The sequence below is a fragment of the Panthera leo genome, chromosome C1 (assembly GCF_018350215.1).
Source record: "Panthera leo isolate Ple1 chromosome C1, P.leo_Ple1_pat1.1, whole genome shotgun sequence".
NCBI lineage: Eukaryota > Metazoa > Chordata > Mammalia > Carnivora > Felidae > Panthera > Panthera leo.
This window is the reverse complement of record NC_056686.1, coordinates 11848334-11864394: the sequence shown is the minus strand read 5'-3', so window position 1 is coordinate 11864394 and position 16061 is coordinate 11848334. Positions and strand designations below refer to the sequence as shown.

Below are 16061 nucleotides of genomic sequence, written 5' to 3'. Positions count from 1 at the left end.
TTCCTGAGACTGAATTTTCCAAGCGAGCAGAAAGATAGAGACCTTGGAAACCATTTGAGCATGTTGCAAAGGAAATAGCTTTTGTTCCACTAAGGCTGGACACCAGCCCTAGATATAGACCCCTTGTGACCTTGGGCAAGTCCCTTCCTCATCTGTAAAATGAGGGGATGGGACCAAATAAGTTCTGAAATTGAGGAAGTGGTGGTGATTTTCTTCGATCAGGGGGAAAGTCCAAGAAGTTGCAGTAGTGGTACATGTAGATATTAGCAGATATCCTAAAACATGAGTTTCTCTTTCCTGTGAAATACATTTGATACACTATTCACATTTGGGATTTGTACTCAGAACTGCAGGCACCTTTGATACATCAGATAAAACACTCTGATATGTGATAGGAATTAAGAGCAAAGCCCATAGTGAGGAAACTTTCCATCTAATGCACAAACTGATGCTAGGTAGACAGTTGTGTTAAGAAATAAATGGGAAAGCAAGCGAAAGAAAGAAAGAAAGAAAGAAAGAAAGAAAGAAACATCTTACCAATATTTAAAGTGTACATTACATGCCTTTTGACCCAGCAGTTGCATTTCTAGAAAATTTCCCTGTGGATACATTTGCTCATATGCAAATAACAAAAGTACAAGGATATGCTTTGCTACTTTGTTTATACTCACAAAACAGTAGAGACAAATGTCCACCTCTAGAGAATTTATTTAAAAAATATATGGTACAGGGCATCTGGGATGTCTAGGTGGCTCAGTCGGTTAAGCGTCCGACTTCGGCTCAGGTCATGATTTCATGGGCCGTGGGTTCGAGCCCCATGTCAGGCTCTGTGCTGACAGCTTGGAACCTGAAGCCTGCTTCGGATTCTGTGCCTCCTCTCTCTGCCCCTCCCCCGCTTGCACTCTGTCTCTCTGTCTCAAAAATAAACATTAAAAAAAATTGGGGGGCACCTGGGTGGCTCAATCGGTTGGGCGTCTGACTTTGGCTCAGGTCATGATCTTATGGTTCGTGGGTTCAAGCCCTGCATGGGGCTCTGTGCTGACAGCTCGGAGCCTGGAGCTTGCTTTGGATTCTGTGTCTCCCTCTTTCTCTGCCCCTCTCCCGCTCATGCTCTGTCTCTCTCTCAAAAATAAATAAACATTCTTTTAAAATTATTATTTAAAAAAAGCAGCAAGGTAAAGAGCAGCATGTATAGCTTGCTGCTATTTGTATTTATTTATTTATTTATATGTTGTATGTGTACTTGTTTTGCTTTTTATTTATTTTTTTTAATTTTTTTTAACGTTTATTTATTTTTGAGACAGAGAGAGACAGAGCATGAACGGGGGAGGGTCAGAGAGAGAAGGAGACACAGAATCTGAAACAGGCTCCAGGCTCTGAGCGGTCAGCACAGAGCCCGACGCGGGGCTCGAACTCACAGACCGCGAGATCATGACCTGAGCCGAAGTCGGACGCTTAACCGACTGAGCCACCCAGGCGCCCCTGTTTTGCTTTTTAAAGTAATCTCTACCCCAAACGTGGGACTCACAGCCTGGAGATCCAGAGTCATATGCTTTTCCCACTGAGCCAACCAGGAGCCCCTATGTGTGTATGTGTTTGTTGGCGTGTACATCTCTGGAAAGATATAAGGAATTTGTAATGGTAGTTGCTTTGGTGGAGGAAAGAGGTAGCTAGGGGACTGGTAGGATGGATTTAATTTTTGTATGTCCTTTTGCACCCTTTGAATGTTGCTCTATGTTTATAGCTTACTTACTCTACATGGGTATATACATAAGAAATTAATTTCAGTAGTTGATGATTGGAATCGACTCTGGAGGAAAACTTTTCTTTTACACTTATTAGAGAGGCGACAGCCAGCCCTCTCGTCTCTTGTCTCATTGTATTCAATCATATCCCAATTGGTCTTCACACTGCAGAGAGATTATTCTAAAATACTATTTTCATCACATATCCTCCCTACCCCCAATTCTCCATGACATAGAAGTTAATATCCAGTTTTCCTGCTGATATTTCAGACCATATATAAACTGGCCTCAATCTTCTGTCCTCCTGTTTGTCAGAAGCAACATTGTATAGGGTTCAATAACCAAGGTTTTGAGGCTCAACACCACTCATCATCAGGGAAATGCAAATCAAAACCACAAAGAGACACCACCTCACATTTGTGAAAATGGCTGTTATGAAAAAGAAAGGAAATATCAAGTATTGGTGAGGAAGTGGAGAAAAAGGGAGCCCTTGTGCACTATGGGAGGGAATGTAAATTGGTGCAGCCACTGTGGAAAACAGTATGGGTGTTTCTCAAAAAGTCAAAAATAGAGCTACCATAACAACTAGCAATTCGACTTCTGGGGATCTATCCAAAGAAAACAAAACCATTACTTCAAAAACATACATGCATCCTTATGTTCATTGAAGCATTATTTATAATAGCTAAGTGTCCGTTGATAGATGAATGGATAAAGGTGTGATATATATTTGTACAATTGGATATTACTCAGCCATAAAAAAAAAAAAAAGAATTCAATTTTGCCATCTGTGACAACATGGATGGACCTAGAGGCTATTTTGCTAAGTGAACTAAGTCAGAGAAAGACAAATACTGTGTGATTTCAGTTTTTTATTTTGAGAGGGCGCACACATGCGTGTGCAAGTGGGGGAGGGGAGGAGAGAGAGACACACACACACAGAGACCGAGAGAGAGAGAGAGAGAGAGAGAGAGAGAGAGAGAGAATACCAAGCAGGATCTGCACTGTCAGCACGGAGCCCGACTTGGGGCTCGATCACAAACTGGGAGATCGTGACCCGAGCCGAAATCAACAGTTGGATGCTTCACCAACTGAGCCAACCAGGCACCCTTGTATGATTTCACTTATGTGTGGGATCTAAAAAACAAAACGGGGACATCTAGCTGGCTCAGTCAGTGGAGCACGGGACACTTGATCTTGGGTTGTGGGTTCAAGCCCACATTAGGTGTAGAGATGACTTAAAAATGATAAAATAAACTTGAAAAAATTAAAAAACAAAACAAATGAACAGACAAAACAGAACAGAAAGAAATTGGTAGATACAGAGAAAAATCTGGTGGTTGCCGGAGGGAGGGGTCAGAGAGTGGGCAAAATAGGAGAAGGGGACCACAAGGTATAGACTTCTAGTTATAAAATAAGACACAGGGATACAATGTACAATCGGGAATATAGTTAAAAATATGTAACAACTCTGTGGTAACAGTAACACATGGCAGATATATTGTGGTGATCACTTTGCAATGTATACAAATTTTGAATCATTATATCATATACCTGAAACCAACATAATGTTGTGTGTCAAACTATGCTTTAGAAAAAAGTTCTGGAGGCACCCCTGTTGGCTCAGTCAGTTGAGCGTCCCACTTCAGCTCAGGTCAGATCTCTCCGTTTGTGGGTTTAAGCCCTGCATCAGGCTCTATGCTGACAGCTTAGAGCCTGGAACTTGTTTCAGATTCTGTGTCTCCCTCTCTCTCTGCCCATCCCCCGCTCATGCTCTGTCTCTCTCAAAAATAAATAAACATTAAATTTTTTTAAAAAAATTAAAAATAGGGGCGCCTGGGTGACTCAGTCGGTTGAGCGTCCGACTTCGGCTCAGGTCATGATCTCGCGGTCTGTGAGTTCAAGCCCTGCATCGGGTTCTGTGCTGACGGCTGGGAGCCTGGAGCCTGCTTCCGATTCTGTGTCTCCCTCTCTCTCTGCCCCTCCCCCACTCATGCTCTGTCTCTCTCTGTCTCAGAAATAAATAAACATTAAAAAAAATTTTTTTAATTAAAAATAAAAAAAAGTTCTGGAGATGGATGGTGGTGATGGTTCCACAATATGAATGTACTTAATACCAACAAATGCTACACTTAAAAAGGATAGGATAGTAAATGTTGTTTCCAAAAAAATTGGAAAAAATAATTAACAAAATTAACAACAACAACAACAACAACAAAGGCTTTGACGTAAAACCACCTGGATTCAGAACTCTGCCTGTGATCATGGGTTGAGCTACTTAATCTCTGTATGCCTCAGCTTCTTTTTTCTTTTCTTTCCTTTCCTTTTCTTTTCTTTTCTTTTTAAGATTTTATTTAAAAAATATTTTTTAACGTTTATTTATTTTTGAGACAGAGAGAGACAGAGTGTGAGCACGGGAGGGGCAGAGAGAGAGGGAGACACAGAATCGGAAGCAGGCTCCAGGCTCTGAGCCGTCAGCACAGAGCCCGACGCGGGGCTCGAACTCACGGACCGCGAGATCGTGACCTGAGCCGAAGTCGGTCGCTTAACCGACTGAGCCACCCAGCGCCCCTAAAGATTTTATTTTTAAGTAATCTCTGCACTCAACGTGGGGCTTGAACTCACAACCCCAAGACCAAGCGTTGCATGCTTCACTGACTGAGCCAGCCAGGCATCCCTCCTCAGTTTCATCAGCTGCAAAATAAGCACAGAATGGCCCCTACTTAGCAGTTTGACTCATAAGACCAAACAATACACATCAGCTGTGATTATTTTTGACAATTTTGTTTTAATGATAATACTTTCATTCTTATCACAATTTATCCTTTCATTTTGGTTTATTTACTTGTTTATTGTCTGTCTCTCCCAGTAACGTAGGGAACTTCCATGGGTTCCTCCACGAATATATTTAAAAATATATTACCAGGGGCACCCGGATGGCTCAGTCAGTTAAGCGACTGACTCTCAATTTTGGCTCAGGTCACGATCTCACGGTTGTGAGATTGAATCCTGCGTCAGGCTCTGCACTGGCAGCATGGAACCTACTTGGAATTCTCTCTCTCTTCCTCTTCCTCTGCCCTTCCCCACTTGTATGTGCACACGTGCGTGCATGCTCTTTCTCGACATAAATAAATCAACATTTAAATAAAATAAATAAAAATATATTACCATACATATTACATGGTTTGGCATATAGTAGGCACTCACTAAATATTTGTTGACTGCATGCTCCCTCAGTTGTCAAATTCCCAGTGTGTTCACTTATCCAACACATATTTAGCAAGTCTCTACTGTATGCCAATCTCTGTATTAGATAATAAAGCTGTGAACAAAACAGAGCAGTATCTGTTGTCTTTGAGCTAGGAGATTCAGGGTGGAGTAGTTCTATGTTTTAACCTGTTCTAACATGATCGAGCAGTTCCAAACCAATCCGGGCATCAGAAGCCCTAGAAAGTTTTAGAAAAAGTCTGAAGTGGGGTCTGAGGCCAGCCCTGGAACCTGCATTTTTAAAAGGAAGCAGTTAGCAGCCAGTTCAGTGTTTCTAACATTGAGCTCTATAGAGTATTTTGATGGGTGGTAGGATTAGTCACAAACTCTATGGCAATTTTTATGCTTGGGTTTTTAATGACAAGATCTTATATTATATTATATTATATTATATTATATTATATTATATTATATGCTTATTTATTTTTGAGAAGGAGCAAGCAGGGGAGGGGCAGAGAGAGAGGGAGAGAGAGAATCCCAAGCAGGTTCAGCACTGTCAGTGCAGAGCGCGATGGGGGGCTTGAACTCATAAACCGCGAGATCGTGACCTGAGCCGAAATCAAGAGTCAGTGGCTTAACTGAGCCATCCATGTGCTCTTTTTTAAAAAATTTTTTTTTAACGTTTGCTTATTTTTGAGACAGAGAGAGACACAGCATGAACGGGGGAGGGTCAGAGAGAGAGAGGGAGACACAGAATCTGAAACAGGCTCCAGGCTCTGAGCCGTCAGCACAGAGTCCGACGTGGGGCTCGAACTCACGGACCGCGAGATCGTGACCTGAGCCGAAGTCGGACGCTCAACCAACTGAGCCACGCAGGCGCCCCAATGTGCTCTTTAATGACAGTATTGTACTATTTCTTTTACCAGTTGCAATTGCCAAATTTCTCTTACACAGTGACATTTCCATGTTTCCTACCTGAAAGACTTGAGGGTTTTTTTTTTTTTTTTAACCTAATGTTTACTTACTTATTTTGAGAGAGAGAGAGGGAGAGCAAACGGGGGAGGAGCAGAGAGAGAGAGGGAGAACAAGAATCCCAATCAGACTCTCCACGGTCAGTGCAGTGACCCACATGGGGCTCAAACCCACAAACTGCAAGATCATGCCCTGAGTCGAAATCAAGAGTCAGATGCTTAACCAACTAAGCCACCCAGGCGCCCCGGAAAGACTTGAGTTTCTTTTTTTATTTTTTTTTCTTTTTAACGTTTTATTTATTTTTGAGACAGAGAGAGACAGAGCATGAACGGTGGAGGGGCAGAGAGAGAGGGAGACACAGAATCTGAAACAGGCTCCAGGCTCTGAGCCATCAGCACAGAGCCCGACGTGGGGCTCGAACTCACGGACCGCGAGATCGTGACCTGAGCCGAAGTCGGAGGCTTAACCGACTGAGCCACCCAGGCGCCCCAAGACTTGAGTTTCTTAAATCGGTGTTTCTCATACTGGGATTCGGTGAGTGTATCCCCAGGGGTTTCTGCATTATTCAAGTTTGAGGAACACAGATCCAGTGCTTTCTGAGGCTGACCCAAGACTCCTCAGTAGCACCTTGCCCTCCCTACTTGAGAGGGGACCTGGGTTCTGACCCAGACCTACGTCCTAAGAGGTATCCCAGAAGGTCCACTTTATTCCAGAGTGGTGGGCTGGCAGCTTAAGATTCCTCCAGTCTCAGGTACAAGGGGTGTAGACTGAAACCCTTGGGCTCTGTTATCTCTGGCATTTCCTTAGACCACGCATGAGTTCATGAAGATTCTCACCTACACACCAGGTTGCCCCCTTGGAAGGGGTACTTTGCTGGCCCCCGCCGCCTGGTGACAGTGATACCGTAAAGTACCGGAGCTTGTGAATCATATATGCCTAAGTCCCAATTCTGTCTTGCTTCCCCCACCCTCACCCTGCCCCTCAGATGTGTGGCCTTGGGAAAACATACTCATACGACTTTGCACCTCAGTTTTCCTCATCTGATAAATGGAGCTGTAGGAACAAGTCACACAGTGGTTGCTTCCGTTAAGGGACACTTCGACTGCCCATTCAAGGCACGTTGTTTCCCTTCTTCAGTTGACATCCAAGAGTACTTCCATTCACCACTGCCCTCCCTTGCTCTCATCAGGCCTCCGGGGGTCCAAATAAGTTAATTCCAGGCCAGGGGTCTATCAGTCCCAGTTGCCCCTAGGCAGTGCCAGAGAGGGTGGGTGCAGCTCTGAGGTCGGTTCCAGGGACCCAAGGAAGGCGGGCGCAGAAGCGCGACCCTTCATTCACTCCAGCTTCACACCCCCAGGCGGCGTTCTAACCTCTGGAGAACCTCTGCCCAGGACCGCAACCCTTCCCAACATGGCCGCACCATTAGGCCGCCTCGCGCGGGGCCGCCGCGCTGACGTCTGTGCGAGCGCATCCTCCGCGCCGGCCCCCAGCGCATGCGCATTCCGCGCTGTCTTCTCCTGGCCAGAGCGGCGGCGGCGGCGGCGGCGGCGGCGGCGTTTGAGTGGAGGAAGATGGCGGCTCCGGGTGGTTCGGGGTCCCGCCAGCTGTGAGGGGCTTGAGTGCGGCAAGCGCGGCCTGAGACGAAGCGCCTCTGCTCTGGCCCTGTGCCCGGCTCCCTCATCGCCGTCGCCAGCGGCGCGAACCCGAGAGCGTGGCGCGGGCTGGGCCAGGTGAGGCCTCTCCCCCTCCTGGGGCCGCGGCGGGGAGCCGGCGCCTTCTGCCCTTTATGCCCCAGGCCCACAGGGGGCAGGGGGCGTCCCGGGTCCCGCGCTGGACGCGCATCCTGCGCGGGGGTCGGTGCTGGCTGGCCTGGGGGCCTTGCTGTCGTCATCCTCGGCCTCCCTGGGTTGGGCAGGGAGGAGGAGTGCCCCCTTTCCACCCGGCCCCTCTCCTCAAGCAGGGCGGTCCACGTCCCCTCGCCGGGGCCACGAAAGGGGATAAGACCGGAGCAAGGATGGCTCTAAGGGTGTCAGATAATCTTTCGCCCAGCCCCGGAATCCCGTAACGCCTTGCGCTGAGGAGCCGGAGCCCGGTGCCTTCCAAAATTGGGGCTGCGGCGAGGGGGCCAGCGTCTTTGAAGCTGAAGCTGCAAAGGAAAGATTTTGGAACTGGCTTTGAAAAATTAGACGCAAGCAGCCGGTCTCACCGCCTAGCTTTTCGAGGGTTCCTCCGGCGAAGTGGGAACCGCGGGTCTCCTTGATTGAGACAGCCATCCACGTTGTGACTGTGAGAATTGTGCAAAGGGGACGGTGCAGGGTGGGAACGGATCTGTAAGCGGAGAACAGCCCGGTCTGAGATCTTCGTGGTCTCTGCAGGCTCACTTAGGTGCTAATGAAGCCTTCGTTTGTTTGAAAGCTTTGTATTTTGGGGATTCGGCGTAGCCGGTTGCTTTTTGTCTGTTAAATCTCCCCGGATTTTATTAGGAAAATAAAAGCTGCTTTTCTTAATTGCCGAAGTCTTCGGAGTTTCGATGGTGGGATTCTGATTGCTCGGGGTGAAGATTCAGACAACCTTACCAGTTCTCACTTGCTGGCAGGGGCCTTGTGCTATGCCTGTTATTCCTTTCTGAGAGTAAGTTTTTGTTGTTGTGCAATTGCTAATTTGGAGATTTTGATTTCGTTTATCTCACGCTGGGAAGCCGGTTTGAAGCCTTGTGGTCTCTTCCTTGAAGGATGATGGAATCAGTTGGAATTGTGCTATATGGGCGTTTGTTGAGGCGATGGCTTTGGGCTTGGACACACCGACTACCTTTGTAACTTAAATTTGCTTTGCTTATGTTTAAAATGATGACATCATAGGTAAAGGGAGAAGGAAATTAGAGGGGGAAATGCCCCATTTAGAACTGAACATTTACAATGCATCCTGAAAAAAAAAAAGAAATAAAATGCATCCTGTAGCTTTTACAGCGAGTAGTGACTCTCTGTGTCAAATTCCTAACTTTGTGCATATTCATGTGTCTAATCTGATTGGGTGTCCTTTGTATTGTGTGTTGTCATTTTATACCCTGTAAACTGTTTGCTTTTGACAAACCCAGTATGAATCTTAATCTGTGTCGACCACGGATGTTTCCTTTACTTCAAAAAGCTTTTAATTGTTAAAATGACAACTGTTCGGTTTAATATTGGCTAATTCTTTGTCTGTTTTTTTTTCCTTAAAGCCTTTCCCGTAGAAATTTGTAGATTTTCTTAGTGCCTTCCATAAGGACATAAACGTGAGCAGATAATGTCTTCATCATAGAAAATTTGAGAGCCACTTTACATTTCAATTTGCTAATGAAGAGTCATGAAATTAATGCAGTAAAAGATCCCGATCGTTTGACATTATGCATCTTGGCATAATGTGTTGCATTGTTGTGCTAAATCATCACCAGGTATTGATGCAACTTCATGACATCCATGACATCATTCATTCTCCAGCGTTTTGCCTTTTGCAATTCTTTACCCTTCCAGAGTCACGAAAAGAATAGGATCAGGGGGAAAAAAAAATAGCTTAGGATGCTCTTTACTGTCTGATTTCTAAGAGCCTTTGTGTAACACTGCTTTATGTAGTTAAAACTCTCCTGGAAGATTCAGGGCGGTGTGTGATTCCTACCCATTATGAAGAGCAGACACGGAAAATGCTAGTAAAACCTCTGGGTTTTACAAGAATATTGAGGTCCCAAGGAGAAGGTATTTCAAAGATGAACACATACGTGATTATCTTTTGTGATTTCAGGGTTGTTTTAGTCTGTGCATTAACAATTCTTTATAAAACCAGAAGCTGTCTGGTTAACTAATGCCTTTTCCACTCCCAAGGTTGTTACGTGAGTCAAAAGAGGTGAGATTTTGTGAAAGTTCTTTGTAAAATAAAAGGTAAACGTAAGATTGATTATTCGATGATCGGTTTCATGAAAATCCCTACCGAGGGCCCTCTAAATATGCTGGGCATTTTGGGAAGTAGGCACTAACGATTCTAAGATAAGATACCTTCTGATCTCAAGTTGCCTATAGTCTGGTTGGGGAGCCAGACAAGGAAACTGGTTAAGTATATTGTAGTGTAAGAAGTGAGAAGTGCACAAAATCCAATCAAGGGAGTCAAGGAAGGCTTCTCAGGACCAGGATTACTCCCCATTCTTTCCTGTTGCTGCAGAAAAATCTGCCTTTTGTGAGTGACTTGCTTTTATTAAGACCTTAACAATTTTTTTATCATGAGTTCTTTCCCCCTTTTATTCATTCAGTATCATGACACCTCCCACACAGTATGCCCCAGGTATGATTTCTGCATTCTCAAAAATCCAACAGAGTCTTGGGAGAACCTGAGAGTGAGTCATACGCCAGGCAGCAAACACAAACATTGCAGCTGCAGTTAAAAGATCTCAGATTACTGAATGGTGACAACGTTAGAGTGGTGCTGTTTTTGTTTTTGTTTTTGTTTTCTAAACTGGCACAAGAAGTACTGTTTGATTTTCGTTTGATCATGTTTGGTTAATGTTTAGTTGTGAGTCCCCTGGAATATTGATTATAAGTGGTTATTGGTACTGTCTCCCTTCTCCCAGTAATAAATTAAGGGAGAAAGTCCTTTGCCTTTTTGGGTGAAGTTGATAATTTAAACCAGAACTATACTAAGCTATTTTATAGAATCTACTCATGTAGATTGAGATTGCTTAGAATCTGTGATACTGAGTTTCTGCATCCCAATACAGTTCCTCATCTTAGTACTGTGGTCGTTTTATAATTAATTAAGCGTGTTGTCCCATATATTGCGAAAATTTTGAGTTTTTGGATGTGTAGAATCTTTGGTGCAATATTAATTGAATATTTACAATTTGGTAACACTCATGTTTACATGTTACCATGTAAACACTCAACACTAAAAATGAGGGCTTTAATGCTGTGGTTGACAGAAAAGTGAAGGTGATGTGTTCACTTATTTTTTTGTAATTGTGAGTTTGTTACATGTACAAGGACAATGGACAAGTCATTTAAACGTTGCCCAGGGGTGCCTAGCTGGCTCAGTTGGTAGAGCATGGGATTCTTGATCTTGGGATTGTGAGTTCCAGCCCCATGTTGGGTGTAGAGATTGCTTTACAAAAATAAAGTATTTTTAAAAAATTGCCCAGTATTGGGGCACCTGGCTGGATCATTTGGAAGAGCATGCAACTCTTGACTTTGGGGTTGTGAGTTCAAGCCCCACATTGGGCATATAGCTTACTGTAAGCCAAAAAAAAAAAAAAAAAAAAAAGTGTTGAATAAAAAACTAAATTGTTTTTAGTGACCTTCTAAATGTCTTATAAAATTATGACTTATGGTATTCCTGTAGTTTAATTTTACACTTCCTTACTCATGCATGTATTAGAAGGCAAATTTGCGGGGCGCCTGGGTGGCTCAGTCGGTTAAGCGGCTGACTTCGGCTCAGGTCATGATCTCACGGTCCGTGGGTTCGAGCCTAGCGTCAGGCTCTGTGCCGACAGCTCAGAGCCTGGAGCCTGTTTCAGATTCTGTGTCTCCCTCTCTCTGACCCTCCCCCGTTCATGCTCTGTCTCTCTCTGTCTCAAAAAAAAAAAACGTTAAAAAAATTAAAAAAAAAAAAAAGAAGGCAAATTTGCTTTGAATTTTGATTTGTTCTGCATGGAATTTCTATTTAAAAAAAATTTTTTTTTTTTTACATTTATTTATTTTTTTGAGAGAGGGAGACACAGAATCCGAAGCAGGCTCCTGGCTCTGCACTGTCTGCACAGAGCCCGATGCGGGGCTCAAACCCATGACCTGTGAGATCATGAGCTGAGCCAAAGTCAGATGCTCAACCGACTGAGCCACCCAGGCGCCCCTGGAATTTCTATTTTTTAATTTGTAAAGTTTTCTCCCAAGTTTTTATTTACTTATTTATTTAATTAATTTTTTTAAAAAAATTATTTAGAGAGAGACAGAGACAGCACAAATTGAGGAGGGGTGGAGAGAGAGGGAGAAAAGAGAGAATCCCACGCAGGCTCTACGCGGTCAGCACAGAGCCCACGAAACCGTGAGATCATGACCTGAGCTGAAACCAACAGTTGGATGCTTAACCAACTGAGCCACCCAAGTGCCCCTTCTTCCAAGTTTTTAATTTAATTTTTTCCAGTGTCACTATGTTTTGCTTCCAAAGTGGAAGTAATCTTGTGGTGCTTTGATGCTTGTTTACTTATGATAAATATACAGATATTATATAAAATATTGGTTGCTCATAAATTTTTACATAAAATTTTACTTTTCTGGACAGTAACTTATTTTATCTTCCAGTAATAAATAAATTTGAGGTAGTTCAGTTAATTTCAATAAAGGCAAACAAGATTTACATTTCAACTATTAATATTCCTCTAGAATATTCAATATTTTGGATACCTTTTTTAAAAGTTTATTTATTTTTATAGTTTATTTATTTTGAGAGAGAGCGAGAGCACTGAAGGGGTAGAGAGAGGGCGAGAAAGAACCATAAGCAGGCTCCACACCATCAATGTGAAGCCTGATGTGGGGCTCAAAGCCACGAACCATGAGAGATCATGACCCAGGCTGAAATCGAGAGTTGGACACTCGATTAGAGTTGGTTGGATTAGCCAACCAGGTGCTCTATTTATTTATTTTTGAGAGAAAGAGAATGCAGGAGAGGGGCAGAGAGGGAGAGAGAGAGAATCTCAAGCAGGCTCCACACCATCAGCCCAGAACCTGATTTGGGGCTCAATACCACAAACTGTGGTCTGATCACCTGAGCCGAGATCAAGAGTTGGACACATAACTGACTAAGTCACTCAGGCGCCCCAAGGATACTTTAAAAATTTTTTTTATTTTTACATAAGCTCTATGCCCAATGTGGGGCTTGAACTCATGACCCTGAGATCAAGTGTCACATGCTTTACCAACTGAGCCAGCCAGGTGCCCCTATTTAGGATATTTTTATTTCAACTATTTTAAGGAATTCATTGGTATGACATTATTTCCAAATTTGTGTTTCCCATGTTATTCTCATTTTATTTAAATTTTTTTTTAATGTTTGTTTATTTTTGAGAGAGAGAGAAAGAAACAGAGCGTGAGTCAGGGAGGGGCAGAGAGAGAGAGGGAGACACTGAATCTGAAGCAGACTCCAGGCTCTGAGCTGTCAGTGCAGAGCCAAACAAGGGGCTCAAACTCATAAACCACGAGATCATGACCTGAGCCGAAGTCAGACACTTAACCGACTGAGCCATCCAGGCATCCCTTGTTATTCTCATTTTAAATGCTTGGTTCATGTAGGGTGCCTGGTTCCTGGGTGGCTCAGTTGGTTAAGCGTCCAACTTCAGCTCAGATCATGATCTCACAGCTCATGACTTTGAACCCCGTGTTGGGCTTTGTGCTGACAGTGCAGAGCCTGCTTGGGATTCTCACTCTCTCCCTCTCTCTCTGCTGCTCCTGTCCGTGTACTTTCTCTCTAAGTAAATAAATAAGTTAAAAAAATAAATAAATAAAGCCTTGATTCATGTTGCTAATTGGGAACAGGAATTTTTTCCAGAATGAACCTCTTGGTGCATTGTTTGGAGAAAGATTGATTTTTTTTTAAAGTTTATTTATTTTGAGAGAGAGCGAGAGAGCATACACACTCATTGGAGAGGGGCAGAGAGAGGGAGAGAGAAAATCCCAAGCAGGCTCTGCACAGTCAGCACATAGTCCGAGGCGGGGCTTGAACCCATGAACTGTGAGACCATAACCTAAGTCGAAGTCGGACACTTAACCGACGGAGCCACCCAGGTGTCCTAAAAGCAGTTAAGATGGCGTGTATGTATGTTATGTATGTATTATCACAATAACAATTTTAAAAAAGGTAATTTAATAGTTTATATATGCTCTGTAGGATGGCCTGATAACCATTTATTTTAACATAGTAATTAAGATCCTAGGCTTTGGTCCTAGGTTGACTCAGGCTCATAGTTCTTTCCTTAGATATGGACCTTAGCTTCTCTGTTTTTCATCTATAAAATGAGGATACTGATACCTATGTTGTGGGACAATTAAACGTGGGAATGTATGTGATCATCTTAGCACATTGCTTAGCAAAGAGTAAACATCCAAATCTTAGACGTTATTATATTGCTTTTTTTAATGTTTATTTTGAGACACACACACACGGTGTGCATGCGCACATGTCTGGGAGGCTGGATCCCACAACCACAAGATCATGACCCAAGCCGAAATCAAGAGTCGGATGCTCAACCAACTGAACCACCCAGGCACCCCTATTATGCTGTTTTTATGGAACATCGAAACTGGGACAGGGAGGGGTGCCTGGCTGACCCAGTTGGTAGAGCATGCGGCTCTTGATCTTGGGATTGTGAGTTCGAGCCCCAGGTTGGTTGTAGAAGTTAAAAAAATAAATAGCTAGGGCTCCTGGGTGGCTCAATTGATTAAGCATCCAACTTTGGCTTAGGTTATGATCTTGTGGTTCACGAGTTCAAGCCCTGTGTAGGGCTCTGTGCTGACAGCTCAGAGCCTGGAGCCTGCTTCGGATTCTGTGTGTGTGTGTGTGTGTGTGTGTGTGTGTGTGTGTGTGTGTGTCTTTCTCTGTCCCTTTCCCACTTGGCACTATCTCTCAAAAATAAATAAATAAGCATTAAAAAAAATCTTAAAAAAAAAACATGGTAACTCATTGCCTCTTTCCTCTACTTATCTTTTGAACTCTCTGACCTTCATTGTACCTTGCCTTGCCTCTTGTGTATATTATGCTCATTTGTACAAGAACATTCATCTTCCCAGGTAGGGAGCCTTCTTTTTTTCCTTTTTCATTAACTACTGTCTGCAGCTCTGTATAGTGTCTCCTGTATGCTATACCACTGAACCACTTGTCCTTGCACAATTAGGTTAAAGTTAATATCCAAAATGAAAATTATTGTGCTAATTAATTTCTGCCAAATAGCTTAAAAGGGATATATCATACAGTGTAATTCATATGTAATATTTTTAGTGCCCTGTTGGCACATTTAGTGCTTATGTATTAGGCACTCAGATATTCATTTAGAATATACTTTTGATTCTTACAGATTTATGTTCCTCATGAGTTTTCTGAGATATTGTGTGATCCCAAGTATCTGTTGAATCTTTCTTGCCTTTTTGCCATTGAATGCTATAATGGGATAGGCATGGTTCAAGGTAGCAGGGATACGATATACAAAACAGGCAAGGTCTCTAATTTCCTGGATCTTACTTTTGAGATTGGAGAAACCAATTAATGAGTGAACAAAATTTCTGATAGTAATTACAACACAGAATATAAAACAGGGGGATGTGGGTAATGACATGGAGTAGAAGGGGAAGACTGAGATTGGGTGGTTTACCGTTCTGGACAACAGTGTGGAGGTTCCTCAAAAAATTAAAAATAGAACTACCCTGGGGCGCCTGGGTGGCTCAGTTGGTTAAGCATCCCACTTTGACTCAGGTCATGATCTTGTGGTTTGTGGGTTTGAGCCCTGTGTCGGGCTCTGTGCTGACAGCTCAGAGCCTGGAGCCTGCTTTGGATTCTGTGTCTCCTCATCTCTCAGCCCCTCCCATGCTCATGCTCTGTCTCCCTCTGTTGCTCAATAATAAATAAATGTTAAAACAAAAACAAAAACAAACAAAAAAAAGTACCCTATGACCCAGCAATAGCACTGCTAGGAATTTACCCAAGGGATACAGGAGTGCTGATGCATAGGGGCACATGTACCCCAATGTTTATAGTAGCACTTGCAACAATAGCCAAATTATGGAAAGAGCCTAAATATCCATCAACTGATGAATGGATAAAGAAGATGTGGTTTATATACACAATGGAATACTACTTGGCAGTGAGAAAGAATGAAATCTGGCCACTTGTAGCAATGTGGATGGGATTGGAGGGTATTATGCTAAGTGAGATGAGTCAGAGAAAGACAGACACCATATGTTTTCACTCATATGTGGATCTTGAGAAACTTAACAGAAGACCATGGGGGAGGTGAAGGGGGGGAAAAAGTTACAGAGAGGGAGGGAGGCAAACCATAAGAGACTCTTAAATACAGAGAACTGAGGGTGGATGGGGGTTGGGGGAGAGGGGAAAGTGGGTGATGGGCATTGAGGAGGG

General features: G+C 43.5%; 1 protein-coding gene across 1 annotated transcript in view; it reads left to right on the top strand.

Moving 5' to 3' along the window:
* Positions 1 to 7468: 7468 nt before the first annotated feature.
* Positions 7469 to 16061, top strand: part of FBXO42 (F-box protein 42) — a 94734-nt gene continuing 86141 nt past the window's right edge. Inside the window, exon 1 of the mRNA XM_042949070.1 lies at positions 7469 to 7654. The gene's annotated coding sequence lies outside the window, so the exon portion shown is untranslated. The remainder of the gene's footprint in view (positions 7655 to 16061) is intronic.